Below are 20,380 nucleotides of genomic sequence, written 5' to 3'. Positions count from 1 at the left end.
TACATCGTAAATAGTGCACTTTCAACATAACTTCATCCTAATGATGAAGAGAACATAAATCACACACGTTTCAAGATTTACGGTTCTTTGGCTTGAATCTTCTCATATTCTAGTGATTAATACTGACTTTAAACTATGAATGAGACTGTTCTGAAAAGGTATTACCTATGATATTCTACCTTAAGTAACTCTATTTCCTACATAATACTTGCATAGCCTCTGGAATCACTGTCTTCTTGTATATATCATTGCTGTTACCACACATTATAATTCAGTTCATACACAGTTTTGTCAATAACAGTGGTACACTTACATAACCAGATAATTTGTAGAATTCAAATAATGCAAGTTGTGTGTCAGTTTAGCCTCAAACAAGATGGAGTTGAAAAGAATTCTGTTCAGCTCCAGAAGCTATAGACAGAATTGATTCTGTAAGCTCAAATATACACATGGGATAATATTAAAACACTGAAAAAATAACCGCATTACCACAGATAGAGTTAAAGCAATAGAAAGAGATAGTTGGATAGAAAATGGAGAAGATGACAAAATAAACACAGAAATTGAGAGTATAATACTGATACATTTTTCAGGGTCCAGTAGTCACAGGGGTACAATGTCTTTATTTGACATAAAGCACTTAACAAATAAATGAGTTATTTAAAACATACCACATCATAATTATCAATAGCTTTAAAATATTACATACAACTTAAATCATGTTAGTTCATCCCTAGGAAAAATCTCAGTATGTAAGCCGAAAATCAGCACCATGTAACGTAGAAAGCAACATAAGAATGCAAAATTCAAAAGCCTACCTAGTATCACAAATGAAACTAACTTAATGATGTAAATTCTACTATGTTTGTAAGTAATGACACAAAAACAAACTCTGTTGCATGCTGACACTCGAAGTTCAAATGGTTCAAATGGCTCTGAGCACTATGTGACTTAACTTCTGAGCTCATCAGTCGCCTAGAACATAAAACTAATTAAACCTAACTAACATAAGGACATCACACACATCCATTCCCGAGGCACGATTCGAACCTGCGACCGTAGCGGTCGCTCGGTTCCAGACTGTAGCGCACAGAACCACTGGGCCACTCCGTCCAGCGACATAGAAATAGCTGGACTCTGCATGATGCACTTTTTGTAATGAGTCTATATGCTTTTGGAGATATACAATTTAAGTAAATCTTCTCTTTGATGTATTCATATGTTCACCGATTTCTCATACAGAAACTGCAGTTGACCGACGTTGCCTGGTGAAACGTTGTTGTGATGCCTCGTGTAAGGAGCAGAAATGCGTACCATCACGTTTCTGACTTTGATAAAGGTCGGATTGTAGCCTATCGCGATTGCGATTTATCGTATCGCGACATTGCTGCTCGCTTTGGTCGAGATCCAATGACTGTTAGCAGAATATGGAATCAGGTGGGTTCTAAAGGGTAATATGGAACGCCGTGCTGGATCCCAACGGCCTCATATCACTAGCAGTCGAGATGACAGGCATCTTATCAGCATGGTTGTAACGGATCGTGCAGCCACGTCTCGATCCCTGAGTCAACAGATGGGGACGTTTGCAAGACAACAACCATCTGCACGAACAGTTCGACGACGTTTGCAGCAGCATGGACTATCAGCTCGGAGACCATGGCTGCAGTTACCATTGACGATTCATCACAGACAGGAGCGCCTGCGATGGTGTACTCAACGACGAACCTGGGTGCACGAATGGCAAAACGTCATTTTTTCGGATGAATCCAGGTTCTGCTTACAGCATCATGATGGTCGCATCCGTGTGTGTGCGACATCGCGGTGAAAGCACGTTGGAAACGTGTATTCGTCATCGCTATACTGGCGTATCACCCGGCGTGATGGTATGGGGTGCCATTGGTTACACGTCTCGGTCACCTCTAGTTCGCATTGATGTCACTTTGAACAGTGGACGTTACATATCAGATGTGTTACGACCCGTGGCTCTACCCTTCATTCGATCCCTGTGAAACCCTACATTTCAGCATGATAATGCACGACCGCATGTTGCAGATCCTGCACTGGCCTTTCTGGATACAGAAAATGTTAGACTGCTGCCCTGGCCAGCACATTCTCCAGATCTCACGAATTGAAAACGTCTGGGCAATGGTGGCCGACCAACTGGTTCGTCACAATACGCCAGTCAGTACTCTTGATGAACTGTGGTATCGTGTTGAAGCTGCATGGGCAGCTGTACCTGTACACGCCATCCAAGCTCTCTTTGACTCAATGCCCACGCACATCAAGGCCGTTATTACGGCCAGAGGTTTTTGTTCCGGGTACTGATTTATCAGGATCTATGCACCAAAATTGCGTGAAAATGTAATCACATGTCAGTTCTAGTACACTATATTTGTCCAATGAATACCCGTTTATCATCTGCATTTCTTCTTGGTGTAGCAATTTTAATTGCCAGTAGTGTATAATGACTTCTCAACGCCCACAGAATATTGTGCTTTCGGTGTCAAATTAAGGCGATTATCAACTGCTGGCAGGGGCGGTAGTCACGGACTTGATGAACTGATAACGCCTCTTGTCCACTCAAGCTTCCTCTTCTGCCTTGACCCTAACTTTTAGCCACAGTAGCATTGCAACTCCCCTAGGAGGCAGAAGATAAGATTCAGTTTTTGTATGAGTTTAATATTTGGCACATTCATAGACCGATCATCAAATGATCTCAAACTGACTGTAGCTGAATTTAGTATCTTTTACGAATTTTTACAAAATGGTAGGGAGAGTTAGACTACAGAATCTTGTCGTAACTGTCATCATAGGAAACCTGGACAGGAGTAGAAATAATTGTTGAACATATGAAAACATCAAAGAGAAGATTTACTTAAACTGTATATCTCCAAAATCATATAGACTCACTACAAAAAGAGCATCAATATGCAGAGTCCAGCTATTTCTATGTCAACAACGCTGGACGGAGTGGCCTAGCGGTTCTAGGTTCTACAGACTGTAACCGCGTGACCGGTACGGTCGCAGGTTCGAATCCTGCCTCGGGCATGGATGTGTGTGCTGTCCTGAGGTTAGTTAGGTTTGAGTAGTTCTAAGTTCTAGAGGACTGATGACCTCAGAAGTTAAGTCCCATAGTGCTCAGAGCCATTTGAACCATTTTTATGTCAACAACGATGGGGCACCCGGAAGCAACTGTGACTGAAGCAGTCATACTGGAGAATCTCAACGTGCGAGTGGTGTGAGTGACATGAGCCAATCCAGGACTGGGATGCAGTCGTCCATATGCTTCAAATATCTCACACAAAATGTAGATTCCTCCGTATTGTACACTTTATTTATAAGAAATCGGACCATACTCGCATTTTCACATCGCTAAGGTATCGTTACTTCTTGTGATAACCCAATACAGCTAAATGGTATAGGCTATATCACCTATACGTTCTCTTATCAGTTGAAAAAAGTATCCGCATTAGCTTAATATTCGCTACGTCCATCATCACAGGAGTAGAATATTAAACCGGTTTTGGGTCATGACAAGGCGGTAGGAGCACGTTCTACTTCTGTCACAAGATGTCTCCTCACTTTGGAACACATTTAATGCATTTAAATGCGTCATTACCTATGAAGTCTCTTAAGGTAGCAAAATAGCATCACAGAAGAGATGTACATGTCAGGTTAATACCAAATGTCACGTTATAAATGTGGTAATAAAGCTGATTTTATTACGATGCCATTTTTCCCAGTGCAGATGAGAGATTTCGTTGAAAAATTTCGCTGCAGCGAGAAAACGTCTCCCGACAGCTCCCTCTAGCGAATCATATCTGTGGTAGTCTCGTCCTCGATTCCACCCACCTTGAGGCACGCTTCTGGTATCTAACTGTCTGAATAATTAATGAAATTGATCATGAGTGTCCCTATAAATGGTGAGTAAATTTTTTCCTCCAGTCGGATTAGACTCGCCAGGTCACCGTTGCAGCCGCTTGTATGACGTCACTGGGTGCTTCCTAAAGCTAGGTCGTCACTTCTTCCGATACCAAAATGGGTAGTATCTGGCGTCAAATAGCTGAAGATATGCATCGCTAATTACGTACTGCCTCTTGGTTACCTTGTCATACTAGTGGAACCAAGTCACTTCGAATTCCGGTGTACTGCTCCCAAACTAATGCTGCTGATTCCTAGGGCTCTATAAGAGCAGGGAGGTATTTCATTTCTGCTCCATCCCCATGACACCTCCACCAAATTCCGGTCGCTGATTCCGGCTCACCTGTGAATATCTGCTACCGCTGACACCAGATCACAAACCTCTGCCCACACATCGGGCCTGTACCGCTCTGCTCGTTGTGCTGGACAGCTGTTAATGATTTCCGACTCAGAAAAGTTGTCCTATCCTTCACGGAACTACTGGGCCCCTAAATGTCACTGGGGTAAATGCCAAGATGTTGAACAATATGGTTTCCCTCCTCCCACCTGCAAACCGAAACGTTCTTAGGTGTGTTTTCGAGAAATGCCGGGAGGACTGACCCATTGAGCAATACCAAAATACGTGCCTGACCACCGCCCCATCCCAAACATGGATGAGCTTGCAGACTGGGGTTTCTGTCAGAGTACAGCCCTCTTGAAGTGTTCCTATTGGTTCCTGCCAAACAAGTGGATGGGTGCTTGAGAACTCAAATGGCAATCCCTGGAGGTAAGGCGAGAAATACTATCGAGAAAATTTAGAGTACCGACATTTGAAGCTGACTGCAGAAGTATTCAACTCCTGCCAACACTGAATTCGCATTAAGATCACAAAGACTGACTACGAGAAATGACCATTTCTTACGGAGGCCTGTATTCATTCTTTTCTTCCATGTCGCTATATCTGCAATTAGAATAGGAAAAGAAATGACAAGCAATGTACAGGGTACCTTCTGCCAGGCACCATAGATGACTTGCGAAGTATGCGTATAGATGTAGTTGTCCCTTATTTATCGAGAAAACGAAAGACGGAACTTCTACTGCTGATTGTCTCTCAATAAAAATCTTCGTATCAGCCCCTAACTGCAGTCACATCGTGAGACGTGTGTTAGAGGCTTTTTTTATGGAGCATACATCCATAATACGAATCTAATGGTCACATAGCTTGCAATACACTATCCACTAAATCATTTACATCGGTGCAGCAACCTCATAACTCCACGCACAATTCAGAGCTACTGCAAGATTAATGGATATTCGTGACTTAAACACAGCACTACCCACTTTCTACTCCCACTTATTGCTCAACAGCGGATCGACCATGATGCTGTAATCTACCCCTGGGTAGTGCACATGTGCAAAGTGATGGTCATTTATTCAGAAGCAAATCAATTACTTACACGCTTATACAACTATCGTACATCGAGAGCCAATTAACAAATAGTTACAAACCAGATCAAATCGTCATTGTTTTTTTCCAGCAACAGCTGCCATGTAAGTACCCCTTACACCTAAATCGGAATTGTAACACAACAGTCTCTAAGTGAAAAAGCGGCGGGATTTGCTGTAACTCGGCTTCTACAAATTCACATCTTAGTGTATCGACGACACACCCCTCAAAAATCCATGCAGATGAATTTGAGCTTGACATATTCTTCCGCTTTATCTCCACAACTTGCCAGTTCTTAGTGTTTGCATTTCTTCCCTCAAGATTCCCAAAAAAAAAAAAAAAAGTAACCGAACCTGACATGTGCATTCTATTCCAGCTCCCTCCATATGCTTACTGCTAGGCATATTTTATCGCCAGTTAACGATACCGAAGACAGTGTACGGGATTTCCAGTCCTATTAACGTGCAAGAGATTTTTGTTACGTTCAGGTCAGCTGCCAGCTGCACAACAAGTCGTCCAGCTTGCAGATACCTCCATTACCTACGAACATCCCCAGCTAAAAGAAATAAACTGCAAGCGTCTGTAAATTGCGTGGTCGAGCGTTCATAGAACCAGTATTACCGATTACCCATCTGTCCCAATCTTACACGCTGAGTAAAAATTTGCCTTTATACTTGCATGTATACCCTCAACCACCTCTAAATTTCTGGGAGAAATATGTCAACTCTCCCCAATATTTTTTTCACTCGTGTATTCGAATGCAGTATGCCCACCTGTACGATGCTAGCTGCATCTGCATGACGCTTATGCTTCGCAGACCATCGACCTAACACGAACAGATGTCCGCTCAAACGACTGGTAGATAGCGACTTTGTTGTGTTGACCTGTCGAATCGACGTTGCTATTCACCAGTACACATCATTTCACCGTAAACGTGTCTATGTTTGTTAATGTCGGTGTAGCAGCTGACATTGACTTCAAAGGTATTGAGGAAATTGTGACTGTATAGTGAGGCATGAAGGAGGGGCTCTTTCACATACATTGAGGGAAACTATGCGTCAATGTGACATATATATCGAGGGGCAGTTGGCGGCTAAGCGGGTCATGTTCTGTGCCAGGATTCATGTCTTCGGCAGTAGCAAGGTTATACACCAAGATGTATTGTGCTTGGTATTGATGCGCAAAAATTGACTGCTTAGGAGTCATCACAGGAAGTATTTCTAAAGCAACGAAATTCTGTGAACACACATGGTCTGCAGATGTGGAATGTGCTACAGTGGAGCGAGAGTAGAATTCTGGAACAGTATTCCTTCAGATATTGGGAGGGCTGAGATGGACATGTACTGTTCGTTATTTCGATCACTCAGTTACTTTAAGATCAACAAAAGTTCATTCAAGATGGTATACGTACTCTAACAGGTTTTGCTTGCAATAAATTTGGAATTTAAAGCACACAAAAATTCGCAAAAACTGCAAAATATGTCGCATAGCTTCGAAGCATCAGTCAATGTAATTTATGTACAGTGTTTGTTCTTTGTGTGGATGTCTCTACCACCATTAATAAATGTTCCGTTAAAGCTACAGTCTTCCATTCCATGTACATGCTCATAAACTCCAGTCTGATTTCGATGCTTACGACGAACATACAGTCCATCCAAAGTAGCAATGGCATCAGATGTCTGTAACACAGCTACCAAAGGTGTGTCAGGGCTTTTTAAGTAAAATGATGATGCATATGCTGCTCAATCCTACCATTAACAAATGATTTATTATAACTACAGTCTTCCATTTCATACACAGGCATCTTGATGCTATTCTAATTTGGAATGTAGTTTGCTCAGGAAGAAAAGAATACGCTTTAACACTACAGTGGAGTTAGATGAATGTAACTTCATCTCAGAACGTCTGTCAGGAATATTTATACACAGTGATGCTATGTGTGGTGATCCCTTCCACCATTTACAAATGTTCCATTAGAATTAGAGTCTTCCATCTCATATACAGGCATATAGACTGTATTCTAATTTCAAAATGCAATTTTTCTAAGAAAAATACGAACTAATGCTACAGTGCACTGGAATCAGAAGAGTGTAATATTGGTCCCAAACAACTGTCAGGGCTATTTATGAACCGTGATAATGTGTGGTACTTCTCTTCTGTAATTCACTAACGAGCAATTAAACATTTATAGGAGAAATTTTTTGTCAAACTTTGAAAAATAATACGTTTATTACATTCCTTATTACTAATATACGAATTTAATAATCTTAGAAGTGTTTTATGTTTTATTTTCCTTGGGACTGAGAGTAAAGTATAGGTGCCTGAATTACAGACCACTGTCCATCTTGCGTGGGGTTTCGACTACTGTGGATGGTGGCCATTTAAAAGACCACTTTCTTACGTCACAAAAACACGAACAAAGAAACATGCCGTTTCGAATGCAATGACGATACAATAAATTAATTAACTTGCTCAATTTCAAAAATGGAGCACATTACAGTATTCAAACAAGGTAACAGATCTAAACACAATGAAATATTACAAATTGCAGGGCCACACATTTTCTTTAGAATGAAATGGGTGAAGAAAAGAAGGCTGTTTTGTACTACAGTGAGCGCACGCTTTGCTCATAACCTCGCATGAAAAATGTTCCCCTTCATTCGTCACTGTCTGTGGTTAAAGGTTTCGGACATTTTTTCCATGAACTTTGCACTTGGGGTTGTCTGTATTCCATCTTTCTTCTTGGTAGTAACATCTCCAGTTATTCCATTGGCCAAGATACTTCCTAATTTTAGGTGTGGCATTGGATTTCAATTATACTTGCTATCAAACTTGATTTTGTACCTCTGTCTCTCCATTTTGATATGGAAATATCAGGTTCCATAGTACAGCCATCCTGTCCTGATCTCATCTGCTTGTCTGCCTTCGGTAACATTTTAGGAAAATATCTACTATTTTGGAGCATTTTTCCACAGCCAAATGCTTCTCTAATTAATAATTTTGAAAGAAATGGTAGATTCGTAATTGTCTGTAAAAAATATGCAATACCCAAAAACTGGAATGGTTTTTACAGGAAGCCAACGACCTTACCGCAGTGGTAACACCGGTTCCCGTCAGATCACCGAAGTTAAGCGCTGTCGGGCTGGGCTAGCAATTGGATGGGTGACCATCCAGTCTGCCGATCGCTGTTGGCAAGCGAGGTGCACTCAGCCCTTGTGAGGCAAACTTAGGAGCTACTTGATTGAGAAGCAGCGGCTCCGGTCTCGGAAACTGACATACGGCCGGAAGAGCGGTGTGCTGACCACAGGCCCCTCCATATCTGCACCCAGTGACGCCTATGGACTGAGAATGACACAGCGGCCGGTCGGTACCGCTAGGCCTTCATGGCCCGTTCGGGAGGAGTTTTTTTTACAGAGACAACTTTCTCTCCTAAGGGCCTTCCTTCCTTAAGTGAGAAATGCCTACATAAACCTGAAAGTTAACACTATCCTCCAATTTCACTTCCATGCTCTCGGATTTCTTTGTGTTATTACTTGAGTTTTGTATTTAGGATGTATAAACATATATATAATGCAAAACCCAACTATTAACCCAGTAAATTTCCTACATTATTTTTAACTAATTTTCTGATCAACAAATCCTTACATGAATGAATATACATCGCGCACACAAAATGGCGGCAAAGACGCATTTCACGTGGACCGTGTTCTCCTAGCCGGCTACCATCTCAATAAGAACGTTCTATCAACGTCATATAAAGAAAGACTCAAGTAATCCATTTAGGATCACCTAATGTGTTGTTAAGGGCCAGCTTACAATATAACAAGTTCGCTGTTTGACACTTATTAAAGGTGATCAATATTTCAACCACTAGCCTACAAAGGATTACAACCGATATTTTTTTGCACCATATACATCCCATAACGAGTTTTGAAATGTACTTATGAACCGCAAAATTTAAGCAGAATCAAACTCGTTTCAATCAATTTCCATAGATACAAATTAGACCATTAAAATAGGATTCTTTGTAGTGGACGGATCTCTATATCAAGTTACTACAGGAGCAGGAAGAGTCTGCGACACAGCCACTGCGAGGAAAGTAGATTTCCCATGAGGAAGTGGGTAGATCCTTGAAATTCTAAGAAAATAAACATAAGATACAGGAAAAACAATTGTAAGAACTGGCAACTACTTCGATGTCCCAGACACCTGCTTCTTAAAAACAGCACTTTTTAATGTCATACAGTTATAACTTATATTGTTCGATCATGGTTCTTTAGACACTTTCTTGCTCTTTATACCTAATATTCCTGCTGACATCACATTGTCACCTGTATTTAGCAGACATGGTTTCTCAGTCCTGACAGAGATGAAGTAGAGAAATTTACCACATAGGTATCTCCGAAAGTCATCACACACTTTTGAAAGTGTTTGTCATTTGGATCCCAGTTTGTACCAATAAATTGAAGTCTAGAAATTTTAGAGCAGAACAAACCAACATGACAAATCACAGTCATTAATATATACTGAACAGGTGGAGCATGCACACACACACACACACACACACACACACACACACACACACACAAACTGCCCATCATGAGCTTCGCACATACATGCGGATGGTACAGCGCAATGAGCTTAGAGAACAACACTGTACCTGGGTACAGTTTCAGGAGGGGTGGTACAGCACATTAGACGGAGAGTATAGTGAAGGACTGCATCTGGCTACTGTGAGTGATTGCGCAGTACTGTGTAATCATTTATCCAATCAATTTGATATTAGTTGCAGGCAATGGTCTGGTGCAAGTGAGGGCAAGAGTGCCATAGATATGGTTAGAGATTTGGAGCTGTAGTCAGGTGTAACCATCTCCCACCTACACGGAGAGAGACGGGCATCGAAATATGATCTGCTATATTACCAAATTTATGAAGTAACATGGAATATTAACTACATATTTACAACAAATCGGTGCTGCTATTTCAATAACGTAATAGATTTCCTAGATACTGAGGCAGTTGGATACCTCAAGAGAGTTCAAAAGTGAGAAGGCATCCTTGAGCAAAAAATCAGTGTAATATTCCAGAGCTGTAATGCAGAACGTAGCAGATATCAGGTTGATAGTAAGAGTTTCTTCTACCCGATGAGATAATACATAGATGATGTATAATCTATGCTATGTTGTTGTACAAGGTTTTGACAACAACTAACGATAAATTAACGATGTGAAAACTGATCTATGCTCCGTTTTCTTGTGGCTTCTAAAATAACACATTCAAAAGCGAAGAATCTACATTTCCTGTGAGAAGTTGAAGGTGGTTGGACAACCTGCCCGTCTCGGTTTAAGCACAGTGAAATTTTTAACCTGTGAAGTGTATGTCAGGGTGGAACTGCAGTTGGAGTTCCGTTCGCAAGCCACGTCTGCTGGTCCCGCAGTGTGTTAGGAGTTAGCGAGGCCTGTATGCGGTGAGTGGCGGACCTGAAGATGCGACATACCCTCTTGCAACTGGCCGGTACAAAGAGACGTTCTTAAGTTAATCGGCTCTTGGCCGCATCTGTGGGACAAGTCCAGCGGCGTCCCTCGTAGCGCTCTCTTGAGTGTCAAAATAGCAAACTGGTATGCTGCTTGAGCATCCACGGAACCAAACATTCGTGTTGTGTGAATTCTTTGATTGTTACATGGAAATCAGAATCAATATGATAAGGTGGGCAACAAAAATTGCACACAATCAGTTTACAAGCCAAATTTCACTTCTCACAATAACACGCATGCAGCAACTTCTCTAATATGCTACTGGAAAACAAAAGTTGCTTACTTCATATGGATATTAAGACTTTGACAGTTTTAGAAGGCTCCTGACTGATTTATATCACTTCTGTTCACAGTAACTGTAGACTTCATTCTTCTTTGAATCGTTCCTCAAAAATATGAGCATATAAAATGGACCTTCTTCTCTGTTGAAAATCCTAAATCTGTAAAATATGGCGTTGTTTGATTTGGACGATTATTCCTCCAATGTAAACTGGTTGGTTGACAGGTGAGCAGTTACACTGATAGTCCCTTAGTCCATTGACTGTTGTGGGCGGTTGACGTGTGGACACCGGGAGATGGGCAGAGAGGCAGCTGCCGGCACGGCCAACACACCTGCAGGTCTCGAGCCTTCCCCCGGCCAGCACAGCCACGGCTCCTGGCGCTCCTGCAGTCGGCGGACGATGCGCGCACCATGATCGCGAGAGTCTGCCATCAGATGTACTTTTCGCCACATGTGTTTAGTGTAAGGTGGAAGCTTTCTGGTGGAGAAGAGTGTCTGGCAGTCCATGGAGGGTGTTCCTTGTGTTCCCAAACATCAGTGGATATGTTTAGCTCTGTGTTCTATTTTAGGCTTAAATGTAATTACTTGATTTGCATAATGTATATGTGTCTCTCAAACATTAAAAATACGTTTTATTACGAAGATGAAACTTTGTAGCGTGACCATGAGTGTTTTAATTGATTTATTTGACTCTTGCAAATTGTGAAAGGATTAATTTGATAGGGTGGTGCAAACAGAGTGGGCTATTTTTCCCACCAAAAATTAAGTCAGCACCTTTCTCTCCAGCCTTTTTCCCACCAATTCACAAGTGAGGAGGGCAGGATCCATGTCTTCTACAAACTGATTAAATAAATGGTATACAAACAGAATTGAACAACGTCATATTGTGCCAATTAAGACTGATTTGTTTTTCTTGTTGTGAGATTCCTCCACACCAGCAACTCAGCACAGATTCAATATTTAGGAGACAATCTGAGCAGTCATCTTAGCTTGTTTTTCGTTTAGTAAAGTCATCAGAATACCAAAGCCAATTCCAAAGTTCTTTAGACAAAATATCAATACAGTGTGAAAAGTGACAAATGACCGTAAAAAATAAAACATATGAGACCGTTCACATGAGTACTAAAAGGGACCTGTTAAATTTCAGTTACAAGATGAATCAGACAAATCTAAGTGTTGCCTATTGCACAAAGTATCTAGGAATAAAAGTTACGAACAAACTACATTGGAACGATCACGTAGATGGCGTTGTGGGATAGCCAAATCTAAGACTGCAGTTAATTGGCGAAACAGTCAGAAGATGCAACAAATACGCTGACGAGAAGACTTATACTAAGAATGTACGTCCTCTGCCAAAATCTTGCTGTGCATTGTGGGATCCTTACCAGATAGCATTGGCGGAGGACATCAACAAAATTCAAGTAACGGCAGCAGGTTTTGCCTGGTCGTGAAACAGGGAACAGAGTGCCTGGGATATGATACATGAACTGGACTGGCAGTCATTGAAACAAAGCCGTTTCTTGATGCAGCGAGACCTTCCACCAACTTAGTCTCCAAATTTGCTCTCCAGTTACGTAAACATTTAGTTGACGTCCACCCACATAGTGAGAAATTATCATCATAATAGTATAATAGAAACCAGAACTGACACTTTGGTGTTCCTCTAGCCCCCGAACCTCCCCCCCCCCCCGCCCATCCCCACCACCACACACTATTCGACGTCAGAATGGCAGAAAAATAGTATGAGAGTGGTTCGATGAACCCTCTGCCGAGCACTTAAGTGTGAAATTTAGAGTAGTCATATAGATAAACATCATAAAAGAGAATTTTGTTTACGCTGAGGCTCATTTGCACGGCGGCGTCTACGCGTCTCGAACAGGTCCACAAAGCACCCCACTGAGGACGCAAGTTGGGGGTGGAGTAGGACTCGTGTAGCAAGTTGGTTGTGACACACTGAGCAAGTAGTTGACAGACATATTGGGTACAGATTTCACTGGGTGCATTTTTCAAATGTCTCTACAGGCAGCTGACTTCTCGATCTCTGTCAATAACCCGTTTCTAATCAGGAATGAGTCAGTAGTTAAAATGATATGAATTGAGTTTTAGTTATTCGGGGTTTCTATCTCTGTTTACAGCCTGTATCATTGCACATGTGGTTTAAGAATATCCTTGCATACAAAACACTGTGTACCTGCCATAAAAACTGTACAGATGGCAGGAAAGTACCTATAAGTTAAGGGCTTAAGATCGTAATCAGCGTGTGTAAATGAGCCATGCTTTATGTTTTTTTATAAAGATTTCAATCAACATTTTTCCCATAAACAACACATTTAACACTAAATGCTATACAACCTCTAATGGCTGATGTAATAAAATGACAACCATAGCATCACTCATAAGGCAGTTGAAGATCGTAACAATCTGAATCCTTGTTCAAAGATAACCTTCGATAAATTAGTTATCATAACAAAATAAACTTCCTGTTTACACTCTCTATACAGCAAAGACCTGGGAGTTACGATCCACTAAGGCAGTTACATTTGAGGGCTGCTAGTAATATGTTAATGGTGTGACTTCGCACTTACAACTGTATCACCTAGCTGCTCTATTCCGGTGCACTGACTTTGTGTAGTGAACTTTCCTAGTCAGTCAGAAACATTCTGCCCAGTGTGCATTGCTAGTGTGAGCTGTTATCTTCACGAGCTCTTTGTTTGCGTTTGTTAATACTGAAGCTGGTGAAGAAATATGCCCATGGAGATACTTAAATGACAATTACTGTTGAGAGGATCGCTGTTATGCCTCAGGTTACAGCTGAGCTTGTAGCACATCGCTGTAATGGTATGAATTCCAGAACCACGCAAGCTCATAAGAACTACTGAACGAGAAGTGCGTATAACGTAATTATGTAAGACATCTGAATTGTTTTGGAGACTAACGGAAACAATCAGAGTTACAAACGTTGCTATTCTCTGTATATATGTTTGAACTTAATTCATACACCTTTTTGCACAGGTGTTAGATCTGCGAGCTTCAACACGAGTACAAACAAGAATGAGTTTTTTGGTGAATTCGGTACAGTTTTTAAGCAACTGCGATATTCACTTGTGCCATATGTATTTGACGATTTGTTGTTCATTCTGCCGCTATGTTGTTCTGCTTCCTCATCTTCTACTTGGGAGAAGGTGGAGTTTGTGTGCTAGTATATTTGCAGAATGAGGAAAGATGGAAGCAGTGGAGAATTTCTGTGAACAGAGGTGGTAGAAGTCACTGAGCAGCCTCTGAAACGGACGAGGCATTCTTATCTATGTGAAGTAATTGATTTTAGTTTTCCAGCAGCTTATAACACGAATTGCGTTATATCTGGTACTGTGAGACGTGACATTTGGCATGTATAGCATGTATATTTGATTGTGTGCAATATTTTATAGCACACCTTATTAAACACAGAATAAAAATAGGGCGATGTATCGAATGTGGACAGACCCTTCTGAGCTGCAAACACCTCATTGAGTGACATGCAGTTAGTGATACCATATGATTTGACAAGTCGTTCATCAGTTTATCTTTACTGTCTTTTCAGATTTTGTCTTGCTCTTTCTTTCTCTCTTCAGTTTAGTCGTGCCTATACATGTATTTATGATTTCATTATACAAATGTTTTCTTTCCCTTCTTTATTGTAGAATGATTTCACTGATGACCAGGTGGAGAAAGTGAGTGTCAATGGCTCGATGAAACACAAGTCCAAGGCCACACCAGTAATTTTTTTCGAGTAGCTACAAAGCCTAAAAGGAAGAAACCCTAACTATGCCATCATCATCCCACAGAAGAAAATGAGTGTAGTAACACCTCAGCAGAGGCAGCTGAAGAAGAGGAGGAGGAGGAGGAGGAGATTAGTGTTTAACGTCCCGTCGACAACGAGGTCATTAGAGACGGAGCACAAGCTCGGATTAAGGAAGGATGGGGAAGGAAATCGGCCGTGCCCTTGCGAAGGAACCATCCCAGCATTGCCTGAAGTGATGTAGGGAAATCACGGAAAACCTAAATCAGGATGGCCGGACGCGCAGCTGAAGAAAACAGCAGTATGGAGAAGACCGAGGTTCCGTCTGAAAATGTTTTACTTTGCGTGTAGTTTTGATACTTTTTCTAGACTGAACAATTACATCAAGATACACAGCAAAAAATTTTATATTTGGGACTCAGTTTACAATTGTCTAATTTGTGTTGAGTTTTCAAGTTTATGCTTCATTGTTATCCAGAAGTTCATGTTTTTCCGTTCCTATAAGTAGCTTTGCTAATTGTTGTCAATTTGTGTACTATCACAGGTACAAATATTGTGTGTATCTCGATATTTAGCAGTAATTAAAATGTTAACACACTTGTATTAACATATGTGGTACAGTCTGTGCTATCGTTAATGTAAACAAGTAATAGTATTTTATACAGCGTTTTGCAACTGCGGTGTTTAATGTGCTTCATCTGCAAGAGGCTTCTCTACTAGCTAAATGTTCTCTATGCTTTCCATTCAGTTTTCTGGCGAGGATAGAAACATTTATTTTTTCTATCTCCATCGGTCAGTGCACATAAAGGTTCTTTAACAAAAATCCATGGTCCATATCACTGGTTTATGCTTAGTTTTGATGACAACAGGTAATTTCAGCACTTGTATAAGATTTCTTTACATAGTTTAGTTATGAGGGTTAAGTGTTAACACCATCTTCTTTCCTGATACTTTTTCAGCAGTCTTTGATTTCGTGCTACGAGCATGCTTTTGGGCATTTAAACACACTGTTAACTGGCACATATGTATAATGAATGCTACTTTCAGTTTCTGCATCCAGCTAATCTGTATGTGCTTTTTATTTGTGCTCTTTAATTTAAAACTTAATTGTACAGTTAGTGATGTGTATTGTTAACTAATAACAAATAGAAGTATCACATTCTATTCCACTTACAGGCTTTTTTTTCCTGCATTTGACTGGTAGGCACATTTCAATATATTGTTAAACTGAAAATAAAATAAGATGACTTGGTCATTTTGAATGTTCTTAATAGGCTTGATATGGATGGATAATTAGGAGTTGTCTACTTTCACCACACCCAGAAAATCTAACACACTATTTCATGAAATACTTTCTGAAATATTCGTTTAGATAATATCATGTACATTCACATTTGTACAGTAGTGTCTGATTACGTTTTGTGTTCCCTCTTCTTTCTATTGTGTAATGAAAAATTTTATACAGCACTAGCATCTAGTGTTGCTGTCAGTCGACGATATTTGATTGCGTTACATGAATGAAGTAAGACGACACATAATGTTAATACTGCCCCACGTTATCATAATCACTGTTCTGAAAAAGAGGACAGGGAGAGAAGGAAGCACTGAAATTAAAACAGACCACTGCTCAGAGAGTCCTTTCTGCATGGCTGTCTGCCCCTCCTTCCTAACCCCTCCCCACTCCAGTGTTTTTTTTATGTATGGTGAGCGGCAACCTCCATCCATTTAGATTTTCTCCCTTACTGTGAGTCTGTGGGTCAATGCTTGTAATGTAATTCAACACTTTTTATGTAGACCACATGGGTAGAAAACTATATAAAATGGCAACTGTGAGTCTATGGGTCAATGCATGTGATGTAATTCCATGCTTTTTTTGTAGACCACATGGGTAGAAAACTATATAGAACGACAATGACCAAAACAGCATATAAAACTCCAACCCATTTCGAAGCTACCTGCTGCATAGGTTAGTTGGGCGGAGGATTCCTTCACTAATGTTTGAAATCTGAAGTTTGATTTTTTGTGATGAAGATTGTATATAAACTTAATATTTGCCTTGGTGTAAAGTTTTTGCCTCCTAGATGTTTTCTGAAAAGTCCAATCAGAAGGAAGTGGGTGACCTGAAACTTCATTTATCTGAATGCATTACACACCATCTCCGAGTGAATTTGTTACCACACGTTTTTCACATTTGTAGTTGGTTGCTTCTGGAGTATTTCCTATAAATAAATCTCCACTCGCTGAAATAATCGTCTTGGCAAACGATTTCAATCCACACTGTGTATGTTAGAAAGTTTTCTGCATTTACAGAGAGCATGTAGTAAGTACCAAGGGAAGGCAAAACTTCCTATAAACAGTGCTCGTAATGCCTTTCTTCGGATATATGGTTTACTACCACTACCGTAATGATCACGATGGTCATGCACTAGTCATCACAACATGTGCCCAACGCTACTGGCAGCCATTGTAGCACTGTCATCCACCCAAGGTCTCATGGAATAACCCATTGTTTGGCACACCCCTAGTTGTTCTGGGATTATGTCACAGGCAGTAAACACGCATTGTCATACTGTATACACATCATTCTGGGGACTGCATACACCAAGGTCTTTACTTGGCCCTAAAGCCTATCCACAGAGTCAAGTTCAGGAGAATGGGTTGATCAAGTTGTTGTCTACTGCAGACCAATGCATCACTCCTAAAAGACTCGGGCTATGTGCAGCCTCACTCAAAGTTGAAAATAGGTCGCTGCCCCATCATGGATGTAGTTCGATTTCAGTCTTTCATATAATGACAAAGTCTACAGTAACACAGGTAACGGGGTCTGATAGAACTGACTGTATTTAGCAACAGCAAAATTGTTCTGTAGAACGTGGCTTGTCCCATTTGGCACTTGTTGAAATACGGATACTAAAAGTGTGCCGGTGTTGTCTCTCTCGATGTGTGTCCAAGTTACTTTCAGCCAGTATATGTATATAACGGAAAATTAGAATACCGTCTCTCCAGAAGCTTACCTGATCAGCAAACAACACTTGCCCTGTTAACTACAGATCATGAGCACTCGTTTGGAGAAACGACTTTCAGAACTCCTACCTGGCATGTCGCTCGTTTGTCAGCAGAGCCTGGACTCGCTCCATACGTCAGGGACAGAGTTACTGTTCATGGCTCTCCAGACAACACCAGACAACACACTTGTGAATACCTTCCACTTCATTCGTTGGAGTGTTGTCCTACACATGTTCTAATAACCATTGTTTCATATCATTTGGGGAAGCTTTTTCAGGTCAGCCATGATCCTGTGCTCTTAGTACAAAGGACCCCGTTTCCGAAAGACACTACATCGGGATACGAAACATCTTTGCAGTTGGTATATGGCGTCGTCGTTAGTTTGCAACATAGAGATTACACGTCCTTATGCTGCTCCGTCTGCACTCCCGTAGCAGAAGACCATACCTGCCCTGTCCCGTCTTGAGTAGTAGACTTCCATTCGGAGCTGTAATCCAGTCACAGACACAGAAACTAGTTACAGCGGTATAATGGTGTGCCACAACACAGAATGCACCATGTGAAAATTACGATGAATGTTTATAGAAAATTTGTTTCAGACCTTTTATGCGTATTAAAGCCTCCATAAACTCTCGAAACTTTTTATTTGAATATCCTGCGTAACATACCACGTCGATAGATTTTTTGTTACAGGAAGGAAAAAAAGTGACTTCGAAAATATCAGCCATTATTATATATAACAGTGTCCGCTTGTGAGTCGTAATGACGCGTGTGGCTCAGTGAGCGACGTCCTGGGTTGCAAATTGTAATGCCGGCAGCTCCACTTCACCATCACCATTTTTTTTTTTGCTTGAATGCATATATCTAACTGAAATGCATATCAACAAATTCTGGAATCGTGAACTCTTTGTCTTTAAATAAGAGTCGTTTGAAAATGCGAGTACGCCAAGTAACGGATTCTTTGTTTTGAAAATTCGGGTACTTTCACCCTTCCGCTTCTCCAAACGTCATTACAGACAAATGTTTTGTGAATTTTCCCAACATATGAATCAATTAGGAGATACACAAAGATCTCATGCAAAATACATGTATTACTCCGTTAAGAAAAAAAAAACAATATAATTCGTGGACTGCTGACGACAACAATGAAAATCGAAGCAGAAAACACTGAAGTATCTTAAATGTGATTGGAATAGTGTTTCCATTTCTTCGAGAACATTATTATAAATGATTAATGAACTGCATCACATCAGAATTTAATTTACTCCACACTGAATTTTTTTGGTCACATACTAAATAGTAACTCAAAATGTTTACTGTGGGGTAACTAAAATCTCTTTTTGACAGTCAACAGGTGACAGTATTCGCGCACGAAATCTGACAAACAATAGGTGGCATGCGTGAAGGATCAGATTTAGAAAAGAAATGCACCTACTATTTCCCTTGCCTAAGAGCTCACTTAGTTGAATTTTCTCTGTGTGTGAATGAATTTAGTACACTGAAATCTAACTATAATCAATGGAATTTGCGGTCACCAGAAAATATCGTTTTCCAGTACTACACATCTCTACCACGTGGCAACGGCCTTGCCGCAGTGGATACACAGGTTCCCGTGAGATCACCGAAGTTAAGCGCTGTCGGGCGTGGTGTGCACTTGGATTGGTGACCATCCAGGCCACCATGCACTGTTGCTATTTTTCGGGATGCACTCTGCCTCGTGATGCCAACTGAGGAGCTACTCGACCGAATATTAACGGCTTCGGTCAAGCATACCATCATAACGGCCGGGAGAACGGTATGCTGACCCACGCCCCTTCGTATCCGCATCCTCCTCTGAGGTTGAGACGGCGGTCGGATGGCCCCGGTAGGCCACTCGTGGCCTGAAGACGGAGGGAGTACGCCTCTCTACCACATTTGGCACAGTCTTGGGCCAAGTATGACAGTGGTGTTAAAAATCTGATCGTATTTCATCATCCGTGACAATGGCACCACGGACGCGGAACGAAGTGTTGTCTCCCAGAACCTAAGAGGAAGTCTTTCCTCTCACCACATCTGGCTAAACGCAGGAGATTGCGAGACTTATAAAGCGTTGTCCACCATTTTCAGCTAATTCAGTAAACCATTCTACGTCCCTCACGACTGTTCATTCATTGTTTTCTGGTTGCTGTAGTGTGTACATAACATTCAGTAGTTGGGGTAAGTGGCTGCGCGGAGTGGCCCTGCGGTTTGAGGCGGCATGTCACGGACTGCGCGGCCGCTCCCGCCGGTTATTGGAGTCCTCTCTCGGGCATGGGTGTGTGTGTGTTCTTAGTTTAAAGTGGCTTAAGTAATGTCTAAGACTGGGGAACAATGATCTCAGCAGTTTGGTCCCTTAGGAATTCACACACATTTCAACATTTGATTAAGTGCTCCTACAGGAACTGATATGTTGTCAC

The 20,380-nt window shown here is 41.2% G+C and overlaps 1 pseudogene; it reads left to right on the top strand.

Moving 5' to 3' along the window:
- Positions 1–8,423: 8,423 nt before the first annotated feature.
- LOC124712611 lies at positions 8,424–8,541 on the top strand (annotated as a pseudogene).
- Positions 8,542–20,380: the final 11,839 nt, after the last annotated feature.

Source organism: Schistocerca piceifrons, chromosome 8 (genome assembly GCF_021461385.2).
Source record: "Schistocerca piceifrons isolate TAMUIC-IGC-003096 chromosome 8, iqSchPice1.1, whole genome shotgun sequence".
NCBI classification, from domain to species: Eukaryota; Metazoa; Arthropoda; class Insecta; order Orthoptera; family Acrididae; genus Schistocerca; species Schistocerca piceifrons.
The sequence above is the reverse complement of the archived record's forward strand: the minus strand, read 5'-3'. Positions and strand labels throughout refer to the sequence as shown.